The 12,226-nt window shown below is 45.8% G+C and overlaps 1 long non-coding RNA gene across 2 annotated transcripts; it reads right to left on the reverse strand.

Annotated features, from left to right (window-relative positions):
* Nucleotides 1–5,552: 5,552 nt before the first annotated feature.
* Nucleotides 5,553–11,954, reverse strand: LOC128847860 (uncharacterized). 2 transcript variants are annotated; one of them, XR_008446958.1, is made up of 3 exons: nucleotides 11,812–11,954; nucleotides 11,311–11,391; nucleotides 5,553–7,027 (listed from the first exon to the last, which is right to left on the reverse strand). It is a non-coding gene; the product is annotated as an uncharacterized LOC128847860 (long non-coding RNA). The 2 variants fall into 2 exon arrangements; XR_008446957.1 differs by having other exon boundaries at nucleotides 11,311–11,395.
* Nucleotides 11,955–12,226: the final 272 nt, after the last annotated feature.

Here is a 12,226-nt window from a genome sequence, read left to right on the forward strand (position 1 = left end):
TAGAGGGGGGAAAGCACGATTCTCAGATTAGATCAGCGGATCTCAAACTTCATTGCATCATGAACCCCTTCTGACAACAAAAATTACTACATGACCCCAGGAGAGGGGACCAAAGACCGAGCCTGCCCGAGCCCCGCCGCCCCAGGCAGGGGGGCCAAAGTTGAAGCCCAATGGCTTCTGCCCTGGGCAGGGGGCATGTAATTTTAGCCCTAGGCGGCCGGGCTTGGGCTTCAGCCCTGGGAGGTGGGGCTGGGACTTGGACTTGGGCTTGGGCTTCAGACTTGCCGGGGCCCAGGGCCAACACCAGCCTTGGGACCCCATTAAAATAGGGTCCTGACCCACAGTTTGAGAAGCCCCAGATTAGATGGTAGTTCAGTATAAAGCTTTCTACTGACACAGCCACCAAAGGAATAGTTTTGTACTCATGTGCTCCTTATGGACCCAAGTCCCATCAACAGCACCATCCCAGTTAGGAAACAGGGTGGGCACTAGTGTTTTCCCACAGTGCAACACATGTGTAGGGCTAGAGTGACGATGGGTGCCGGGGGGGAGGCACTAGGCACTCTAAGAAAGGGTTACTTTGACTCAGGTCTGTGCACTGCAGGGTGGATGCCAGAGCCCTAGATTTGAGCACAGATCGGAAAATCCTTAACCTAGGGTTAAAATACAGTGTATATGCTCAAGCCCAGGTTTTCCTGACATGGGTCAGATGATTCGAGTCCCACTAACCCTAAACTTACATTGCTGTGACTCTGCCTCAGGTCAGGTCAATCATAGAAATATAAGGCTGGAAGGGACCTTGAAAGGTTATCTAGTTCACCCCCTTGCACTGGGCAGGATAAAGTAAACCTAGACCATCCCTGACAAGTGTTTGTCTAACCTGTTCTTAAAAACTTCCAATGATGGGATTCCCTTGGAAGCCTGTTCCAGAGATTTATCTATCTTTATAGCTAGAAGCTATTTCCTAATCTCTAACCTAAACCTCTCTTGCTGTAGATTAAGCCCATTACTTCTTGTCCTACCTTCAGTGAACGTGGAGAAAAACTGATCATCGTCTTCTTTATAACAGCCCTTAACATGTTTGATGACTTGTCAGGTCCCCACTCAGTCTTCTTTTCTCAAGACTAACCATGCCCAGGTATTTTAACCTTCCTCGTAGGTCAGATTTTCTAATCTTTTTATCATTTTTGTTGCTCTCCTCTGGACTCTCTCCAATTTCTCCACATCTTTCCAAAAGTGTGGCACCCAAACTTGGACTCTGTACTCCAACTGAGGCCTCAGTGCCAAGTAGAGAGGGACAGTTTCCTCCCATATCTTAAATATGACGTTCCCATTAATACACCCCAGAACGATATTAGCCTTTTTTACAACTGCATCACATTGTTGAGTCATATTCAATTTGTGATCCACTGGAACTCCAAGATCCTTCTCAGCAGTACCACCACCTAGGCAGGTATTCCCCATTTTGTAGCTGTGCATTTCATTTTCCTTCCAAGTAAAATACTCTGCATTTCTCTTTATTTAATTTCTTCTTGTTGATTTCAGACCAATTCACCAAATTGTCAAGGTCATTTTGAATTCTAATCCTGTCCTCCAAAGTACTTGCAACCTCTCCCATTTTGGTGTTGTCTGCAAATTTTATAAGCATACTCTCCACTCCATTTTCCAAGTTATTAATTAAAATGTTTAATAGTACCAGACCCAGGGCGAGACCCCTGAGGGACCCTACTATTTTCCCAGCTTGACGGAGAACCATTGAGTCTGATTTTTCAACCAATTGTGCACCCATCTTATAGTAATTTTATCTCTAGACCACATTTGCCTACTTTGCTTAAGATAATGTCATGCTGCACCGTGTCAAAATCCTTACTAGAATCAAGATATATCATCTCTACAGCTTTTCTCCATCCCCTATCCCCTGTCAACTAAATTAGGTTGTTTGGCATGATTTCTTGACAAATCCATATCGGCTATTACTTATTACCTTATCATCCTCTAGGTGCTTACAAACTGATTGTTTCATAATTTGTTCCAATATTTCTCCAGGTGTTGAAGTTAGGCTGATTGGCCTGTAAATGCCCAGGTTCTCTTTGTTCCCCTTTTTAAAGGTAGGTGCTGTGTTTGCCTTTCTACAGTCCTCTGGGACCTCACCTGCCCTCCAGGAATTCTCAAAGATAATTGCTTATGGTTCTGAGATTGCTTCAACTACTTCCCTATGTATCCCAAGATGAATTTCATCAGGCCCTGCATATCTAAATACATCTAAATATTGAATACAACTAAATATTCTTTAACCTGTTCCTTCCCCCTTGTTAATATTAACTGTGTTGAGTATCAAGTCACCATTAACTTTTTTAGTGAAGACTGAATCAAAATAGGCATTAAACACCTCAGCCTTCTTGATGTCATCCTTTGTTAGCTGTCCTTCCCTGCTAAGTAGCAGACCTATGCTTCCTTTGCTTTCTCTTGCTCCTAATGTATTTATAGAACCTTTTACTGTCCTTTATGTCTTTTTCCAGCTGTAACTCATTTTGTGCCTTAGCCTTTCTGATTTCGTCCCTATATGCTTGTGGAACAAGAGCTTCTGATGGAGCCATGTTGGCCTCTTAACTTTCCTCTTTCTGTCTTTGCTTTTCGTCAGAATAGTTTGCTGTTGTGACTTTAATATTGTTTCTTTGAGAAACTGCCAGCACTTCTGAACTCTTTTATCCCTTAGATTTTCTTCCCATGGGACTTTACCTAGAAGTTCTCTGAGTTTTTAAAGTCTGCTTTTTTGAAGTCCATTGTGCTTATTCTGCTGCTCTCACTTCTTCCTTTCCTTAGATTAATGAAATCTATCATTTCACGATCACTATCACCCAAATTGCCTTCAACTTTCAGATTTGCAATCAATTCTTCCCCGTTGGTCAGAATCAAGACTAAAATATCTATCCCCTGCCTGGTTACTACTTCTGCTGTCTGAAACAAAAAGTTGTCCCATAAATTCCAAGAATTTATTGGACATAATGTGCTTTGATGTATTACTTTTCCTATAGATGTCTGGGTGGCTAAAGTCCCCAGTTACTACCAGATCTTGTGTGCTGAACATTTTTATTATTCTAGAAATGCCTCATCCATCTCTTCCTTCTGATTTGGTGGTCTGTAATAGACTCCTACTGTGACCCCTATTTTTTTTCTCCTTTTTATCTTCACCCAGAGACTTTCAATTGGTCTGTCTCTCACCTCCTCTGGACCTCAGAACAAATATATATATTCTTGATGTGTAATGCAACACCTCCTTTTTTCCCTGTCTGTCCTTCCTGAACCAGCTATACCTCAAAGTGTTGGATAACTCAAGTTAACTTGCAATCAGTTAACTCACATTAAAGTTTAATGTAGACATAACTAAAGTTAGGATATGGGGCTACGGAATAACAGACCCATCCATCTTAGCTACTGCATGTGAATCAGTGGAAGATATGGGCACTAAGCCTGATTTTTTTCTGATGACATTGCACTGTGGAGTCTGCTACCTTTTTTCCATACCCAGACTCCTTTTCCCCACCAGGACTGCCTTAGATCCCCTGCCTCTCTAACTCAGATTCCCTCCCGTCTAGCAATGGGGTCACAACCCCAAAGCCTGTTTGTGTCCCCTAGCTGAGAACCTATGTCATATTTTATCTTTGGAGAGAAGCAATAAGGGCAGAATCTCATTTAGCCAGGAAAATCCTAGCATCTTCTGAGCTCAAACAAATGTTTTGAAAACTTTGCCACATGAACGCCAACAAATTTTGGGGTGATAAAAGAGCTGCCGGTGCTGAGTGCCCATTCCTTCACATAATTCATAGATTCCAAAGCCAGAAGGGCCCACTGTGATCATCTAGTCTGAACTCCAGTATAATACAGGCCAGAGAACCTCCCTAAAATAATTCATAGAGCAGATCTTTTAGAAAAACATCCAGTCTTGATTTCAAAATTGCCAGTGATGGAGAATCCACCAGGACCCTTGGTAAATTGTTCCAGTGGTTAATTGCTGTCACTGTTAAAAATGTATGCCTTATTTCCAGTCTGAATTTGCCTGCGTTCAACTTCCAGCCTGTTTTGCCTTTCTCTGCTAGATTGAAGAGCCCATCATTAAATATCTATTCCCCATGTAACTACTTACAGATTGTGATCAAATCACCACTTAACCTTCTCTTTGTTAAATTAAATCGATTGAGTTCCTTGAATCTATCATTATAACGCAGGTTTTCTAATCCTTTAATCATTCTCGTGGCTCTTCTTTGAACTCTCTCCAATTTATCAACATCCTTCTGTGGCCATCAGAACTGGACATAGCATTCCAGCAGCAGTTACACCTGTGCCAGATACAGAGGTACATTAACCTCTCTACTACTACTTGAGATTCCCCTGTTTATGCATCCAAGGATTGCATTAGCCTTTTTGGTCACAGCACTGCCAGGGGAGCTCATGTTCAGCTGATTTCCCACCACAACCCCCAAATCTTTTTCAGAGTCACTGCTTCCTAGGACAGAGTCTCCAATCCTGTAATATGGTCTACATTCTTTTTTCCTAGATGTATTCATTTACATTTAGCCATATTAAAACACATATTGTTTGCTTATGCCCTGTTTACCAAGTGATACAGATCACTCTGTGTAAGTGGCCTGTTGTCTTCATTATTTACCACTCCCCCAATTTTTGTGACATCTGCAAACCTTGTCAGTGATGATTTTATGTTTTCTTCTAGGCCACTGATAAAAATGTTAAAGAGCATAGGGCCAGGAACCAAATGCTGCAGCACCCCACTGGAAACACACCCACTCTGTAGTTATTCTCCATTTACAATTATATTTTGAGATTGATCATGTAGCCAGCTTTTAATCAATTTAATGCATATGATGTTGATTTTATATCAATCTAGTTTTTTTAATCAAAATGTCATGCGGTACCAAGTCAAGCACCTTAGCAAAGTCTTAATCTGTTACATCAACATTATTATCTTTATCAACCAAACTTGTAATCTCATAAAAAACAGATATAGTTTGTTTCATAGAATATCAGGGTTGGAAGGGACCTCAAGAGGTCATCTAGTCCAACCCCCTGCTCAAAGCAGGACCAATCCCCAAATCCCTAAATGGCCCCCTCAAGGATTGAATTTACAACCCTGCGTTTAGGCAGGCCAATGCGCAAACCACTGAGCTAGCCCTATAACACAGGGTAAGTGTTGTATATTGTAATAATAAGTGTTGTAGTGTATTGTATAAGTCAGGGGTCAGCAACCTTTCAGAAGTGGTGTGCCGAGTCTTCATTTCTTCACTCTAATTTAAGGTTTCGCATGCCAGTAATACATTTTAACATTTTTAGAAGGTCTCTTTCTATAAGTCTATAATATATAACTAAACTATTGTTGTATGTAAAGTAAATAAGGTTTTTAAAATGTTTAAGCTTCATTTAAAATTAAATTAAAATGCAGAGACCCCCGGACCGGTGGCCAGGACCCGGGCAGTGTGAGTGCCACTGAAAATCAGCTCGCATGCCATAGGTTGCCTATCCCGATATAAGTATTGTAATGAATGTTCTGTGTGTGTAGTAATAAAACACTGCAAATGCATCTTTTGCTATTATCTGTGAATGTCAGCCCCAGCCAGCATATATTGTGAACTAATAAAAATGAATTAAGTTTCCATAAATAGACTTTTATTCCAAACCCATGCAAACAGACATATTTATAGCTGAATGAAACTTTATAAATACAGGGAGAAAAACCTTTGAAGGGGAAAGAACAGTCATTTCCATTTCACAAACACATACACCAACCGTGTCTCTCACAGGTCAGTGTATGTGGGGCTGTGATTGTCTGTACTCTCCCCCGGCGTGGAGTGGTAGGGGTATTGCAGCGTCTCCGGACGCCACGTGGAATGTATGGGGGCAGGAGGAGGGGCGGGAGTATAGGGAGATTCCCAGAATGCAGTTCTCTATGGGCTGAAGAGGGAGGCAAACATGGGTCTGTTGAATCTGAAGGTCAACAAGTGTCTCCAGTATGTTTGTTTGCCGCTTGAAAAGTGCTAACTTCTCCTGCTGCACCTCTATTTCCTTTTCCTGTGCTTTTCTCATCTCCACTCTATCCCTGTTCATGCTGTCCGTGAGGGTGATCCTCCAAGCCCTGTGTGACAAAGTAGGTTTTTCCTCCTCATTATGTTGTACTTGAGCCTATGTGAGTCTTAATGTTTTGCATGAATACTGTGTGTACCTCAGTTTCCCTGTGTATTGCACCAATGCCTAGGTGGTGAGAATAAGGGTGTGTGACTTTTGCTGAGGCCCTCAGGGGCAGGTGAGGCAGCTCCAGCTGCCTGCACATAAGTGATGGCCAATGCTCTTCGTAACCTGAGGCGGAGGCGGGGAGGGGATGCGACCAGGTCATACTTTGCCTGGGAAGCGAGACAAAGACCAGGAGGTGGGGTGACGTGTGTTGGAGGTCGGGTCGCTGGAAGCTGGGCAGTCTGTGGTTGGGGACTCACAGAGGGGTAGTCCAGGGCGTCCGACCCAGCAATCCCTCCCACACCCAAAATGAACTTTGCTGAAAGTCACTATTTCTGTGCTAAGGTGATCTGTTCTATGCTGTGTTCCTGTTGCCTAATAAACCTTCTGTGTTACATGCTGGCAGAGAGTCACAGCTGACTGCGGAGTTGAGGGGCAGGGCCCTCTGGCTTCCCCAGGGGTCCCATCCAGTTGGACCCGCTCCAGGAAGCATACGGTGTGAACAGAGATGCCGAATGCTCCGAGTTCAGACCCAGGAAGGCCATAGCCGAAGAGGCTACTTGCCCTGGATAGCGTGCCCTAAGGAGAGTCACGTTACCTCGAGTTCTGTCTGGCTTCATACAGAGCATCAGGCCTTTGACTCCGTCATAGCCAGTGCTCAGTATTTGAAGCACTAGAGGCTTGAAGGATCTCTTGAAACATGTCATCCCACGTCCTCTTCCTTCTCCTCATTATCTGGCTGAGCTGCTTCACTGGTGTGGAGAGACCCTGAAGGCCACATTTCCAGCTGCAAAAGATACAATGCACTACAGAGGTACTATTGTGAGTGTAGTCACAAGATAAATGGAACTTGGTATACTGAACTCACTCCCTTTGATCCACACAGGTTACAATCACTACATTCTCACTTCTCCTTGGGATTCATAGAGCACAGTGACAGTCCCAGCCCTGGTGAGTACGGACCAGTGGGGGGAGGGGCGGGGGCAGGGAAGCGTGTTGGGACAATAAATGGGGGGGGTTGGCTCACGGGTATGAGCAACTGAACTGAATACTGGCACCATTTTCCTGACGTGGTGGTGATTTTAGCTGATATCTAACTCTTGAGGGTATCAGAGGTTGAAAGGGAACAGCTCCTACGTGCGTCCAATTGCAGACCAGATCCATACCCTGCTAGGCTGTGTGCTGCAATGGTGCCTGCTGAAGTAATTGCTGAGTGGCATGGAAAAGTGTCCTATCATGGCAGAAGAAATAAGGCAGCCCTCCCTAGTAACCTTTGGGAGAGGATTGCAGAATACTTCCAGGAAAGTATACTTGACATCTCTATGGAGGATTCACAGGACATCCTGGTGCACATAAACTGTTCTGCAGGGCCCCCTTTGCCTAACTGTACAGGGGAATGAGAAGCAGACAGCAACTCTACCTCTCTTGGTTATTTTACTACCTCTTCTAGCGTGATTAAAAAAACCCCAAAGTGTAAATGAACAGCTGTGTCCCTGCAATACCAATGCAAACTGACTACTTACCAGAGGTTCCTTTCCCTGCATCAGACTCACCCGTGCTGCACTGTAGGGACTGGCTTAACTACTCTGGAGTCACAAACAGGTCCTGGCTCACTATGCCACTGGTTCCCCTGGTTGCCTGTCCCCCATACTCCCCCGCCTCCTCGTCCAACGCCTGCTGCTCACTGTTCACTTCAGAGGCCTGTGACTCTGATTCCTCTGACGTATCCACAGGATTCTTGGGGGTGGTGATGGGGTCTCTGCCAAGGATGGCTTGCAGCTTTTCGTAAAAGCAGCATGTCGGCATCTCTGCACCAGAGCAACTCTTAGCCTCCCTTGCCTTCTGGTACGCTTGCCACAGCCCCTTGGCTTTCCTGTGGATCCCTTTTGTAGCCCTTCTCCCCCATGCCCCCAGCGATCTGCTCCTAGATATTGATGTTTCTATGGTATGGCTGGATCAGAACTGTGCCTACACTGCCTTGCACACCCCCCCCCCTCAACTGGGAGATCCACCACCTCCTGTGTACTCCAGGCAGGAGCACGTCTGCAGTGTGTAGCCGGGATGGTCAGCTAGGCAGTTGCTAGGTAATCTCTCCATGCTGAGCAAACGGAAAATGAAATTTCAAAAATTTGGAGGGATTTAGAAGAGAGGGATATATAACTGTGTTCCTAGCCACCGCCGGGCAGTGGAGTTCACAATGCTGACCCAAATGATCAAAGTGGGGCATTGTGAGACACCTCTTGGAGGCCACTAAATTTGATGTAAATAACAGTGTCCACACTGACATTGCATCGACCTAAGTACATTGGCCTAAGAGTTATGCGTCTCGCGGAGGTGGGGTTATTAAGTCAGTGTGGTAGGAATGACAATTTGGTGGAGACGTTCACTGAGTAAGGTCAATGTAAGCTGCCATACGTCACTCCTAACTCTGTAGTTTAGACCAGGCCCGACAGAAGAAGCCCTCCCATCAGGATAGGTAGTGTCTACACTGAAGCGCTACAGCAGCATAGCTGCAGCAGTGCAGCTATGCCGCTGTAGTATATGTCTACACTTAAAATGCTAAGGGTATGTCTACACTACAAAATTACGTCAACCTTGGTTACGTTGATGTACACCCACCGCAGTCATTAAATCGCTTTTGCATTTTCACCCTGCACTCCTTGTGTCGGCAGTGCACGTCCTCATCAGGAGCGCTTGCACCAATTTTAACTGTCAGTGTGTGGCATTTTGGGACAGCTTCTGAAAGGCAGCAACAATCAATGTAAGCAACACACCGACACTGTGTTGACCTAACTACATCAACATTGACTCTATGCCTCTCATGCAGATGGAGTTATTAAGTCAGTGTAGTGGGCGAGTTACATGGGCGGGAGCAACATTTTAGTTTAGACGCTTACAGAGTTAGGTGGATGTAAGCTGCCTTACGTAGACCTAACTCCATAGTGTAGACCAGGCCTAAAAAAAGCGCTTCAGCATAGACACTACTTACACCGTGGGAAGGGTTCTCCCATCAATGTAGGCAATCCACCTCCCTGAGAGGTGGTAGCTAGGTCAATGAAAGAATTGTTCTGTCAACCAAGCACTGTCTACAATGGGGTTTAGGTCGGCATAGTTATATCTCTCAGTCATAAGCGCTGACTCTATGTATGCTCTGGGGCTGGAGCACACATGGGGGGGAAAAATGGTGGGTGCTTAGCACCCACCAGCAGCCCCCCATCAACGCTTCTCCCTCCTCCCAGCGCCTCCTGCCCACCTGCAGCCCCAAGGATCAGCGCCTTCCCTTCCCTCCCAGTGCCTCCTACCTGGCGCAGATCAGCTGTTTCGTGGCATCAGGAGGCACTGGGGCGGGGGGAAGCGAGGACGCAGTTCACTGGGGGAGAGGCGGAACTGGGCGGGAAGAGGCAGGGCGTGGGCATAGCAGGGCAGGAGTGGGGCATTCGGGGAAGGGGTGGAGTGGGGGTGGGGGTGGGGCCTGAGCAGAGCCAGGTGGGAGCACCCCCAGCAGATTAGAAACTCGGCGCCTATGCTCTCTGTTTTGTGGATTTTTCACACCCCTGAGACGTAGGTATGCCAATATAAGTTACTAGTGTAGACCAGCCCATAGAAGAACAGATAAAGAGAGAGACAGAGCCTGAACATGGGGTACACTGCAGATTGTCTGCGGTAACCAGCATGGACTATGCTTTAACCTTCATGGCTCTATGCTGACCTAGGGACTTGCAGAGTCTATAACCAGGTGATGAATAAAGGTTACCTTGTTTTGCAAAGGCTGCCTGTGCCACTGTGTGTGAGAACCCTGCACACTGAAGGGAGCAGTACAAGCTGCCCGCTGGAATCTGGCTGGGCTGGTTCCCTGCAGGAAGCCACGGAGGGAGAGAGTAATTTCTGGTGCCAACAGCCCAGTCTTCGAGTCTTAGGGTATGTCTACACAGCAAATTAAAACTCACAGCTGGCCTGTGCCAGCCGACTGAGGCTCAGGCTGCGGGGCTGTTTCACTTAGAGTTACCATATGTCCAGGTTTTCTGAACATGGCCTCTTTTTTGGTAGTCCGCCCTCCATCCCATAGATTTTTTAAATAAGAGTCAAAGTCCCTGCTCCCCCTGCCCCAATATCCCCTTTTTAGGAATCTGAAATATGATAACCGTAGTTTCACTGCACTTCGGGGCTTGGGCTGGAGCTTGGCCTCTAGGACCCTGTGGGGTAGGAGGGTCCCAGAGCTCAGGCTCCAGCCCATGCCCAGATATCTAAATAGCAATGAAACAGCCCCTTAGCCTGGGCCCCACAAGCCTGAGTCAGCTGGGCACAGGTCAGCCATGGGTTTTTCTTTACTGTGTAGACCAACTCAGGGTTCCTTTTTCCAAGTTACCTGAAAGCCTTTTAGTGTACAGCATTGTTAACACAATGTAGATATTAATATATTTTAGAGTGTAGGTGTCTTGGCACTTAGCCACCTATGCCATGAGGTGTTGTGCCTCAATTTCCCCTTCCACACAGCAGCCTAGATTTGTTATGCTTTTCTGCTGTGCCAAGCTCTAAGCCTGTTTACAGGTACTAGCTGAGAAGCAGTATTCTTATAGGACTTCCTTGTTACCACTCCTAGCATGTACAAAATTTTTCCAAAAATCATGCATGTTACACATTTTTAAGGGATTTACCATCGGTACCAAATTCTTTGTCTCACCCCATAGATTGCGTATGAAGAGACATAATAGTAACAGCAAATTCATGACAGGGAGGCACTTCCAAGTATGATTATCATACCACACTTTCTGTTTAGGCAGTCCAGTTTGTTCAGCATTTATTGTATTTTCCAACCCCTTCCTGTATCATAGTATGTGTTTAGATACAGGTTTTCCCTTCCCTTTAGTAAAGGTTCTTAGTTCATGTATGTCTTTAGGGAGGAAAGGGTGTAAGGAGACCTTGCATGTTACTGGCCCTCCCACTGTGGAGTTGCATTTCATCTCCAGAGCTAAGCCCATGCAAAGAATCCACCCCCTCCTTCCTGGGGTTTCTTTGTGGTTCTTACTCCCATTACTTAGTGACCTATGCTTAGCTGTTGGAGGAGTTTACCTGCCCAGGAAATGGATGGCTCCTCCCCTTTGACAGGTGGGTCATTAGCATTTTCACTGAGTCGTTAGAAAGACCTTCATCCTGCCTTAAAGAGACAGAGTTAATTTTTACAAATACATCAGGAACAACATTTTGCAAAAGTGGGAACTGGATTGGGGTACCCACTGTTACCCCTCTCTCTGTTCCCAAGAGGTCAGTTGTATGACTGCTCCCCTCCGGGAGGTCAGTTACACAGTTCCCTCCGGCTAATCTCTCCTGGGCAAACCCTCCCACGTAATCAGTAAGGAAACATTCCTGTACTCCCTCACATCCCTTCTTAACCTCTTTCTCTGAGTCCCCCTCTGAGGCATACACCTCTGTGCTCTCTAGAATGGGATTTATCCCATTCAGCTGTGGGCTCACAGCTAACAGCCAGAGCAGACCTTTCGGTAGTAAGCACTGTACCCTCCTCCCTCTTTGAATTGGGTTTGCCTTCAGTTACAGAGCCCATGGAACCCTTACCCACTGCAGCGGTCTGTAGAACTCCACCACCCTCCTCGGCGCTTCCCTCTAGGATACATCTTCCTATGCATTCTAGAGCAAGGTCTATCCCTTGCTCAACTGCAACCTGGACAGTTTTCTCACAGATAAGCAAAACATTTCCTTCCTCCCTGGAGAAAAACCTGTCTTTAGCTGTAAGAGCTAGTCTCAACCACACCCACCCCTGGCAGCAGACTGATATCCACTGCTACAGAGGATTAAAGAGACACTCTCCCATTTCCTCAGCAGTTTCTGTGACTTTACTCTTTCCCTCTGGGGCTTCAGCACAAGATTCCTCCTTGTTCCTTACAGACCCCTGGACAGCCTGAGCCACACTGAAAAAGTTGTCCCCCAATAATATATGTGTTGGGTTATGGGGAACAGCAGCAATTAATTC

This window comes from Malaclemys terrapin, chromosome 13, assembly GCF_027887155.1.
Source record: "Malaclemys terrapin pileata isolate rMalTer1 chromosome 13, rMalTer1.hap1, whole genome shotgun sequence".
Lineage (NCBI taxonomy): Eukaryota > Metazoa > Chordata > Testudines > Emydidae > Malaclemys > Malaclemys terrapin.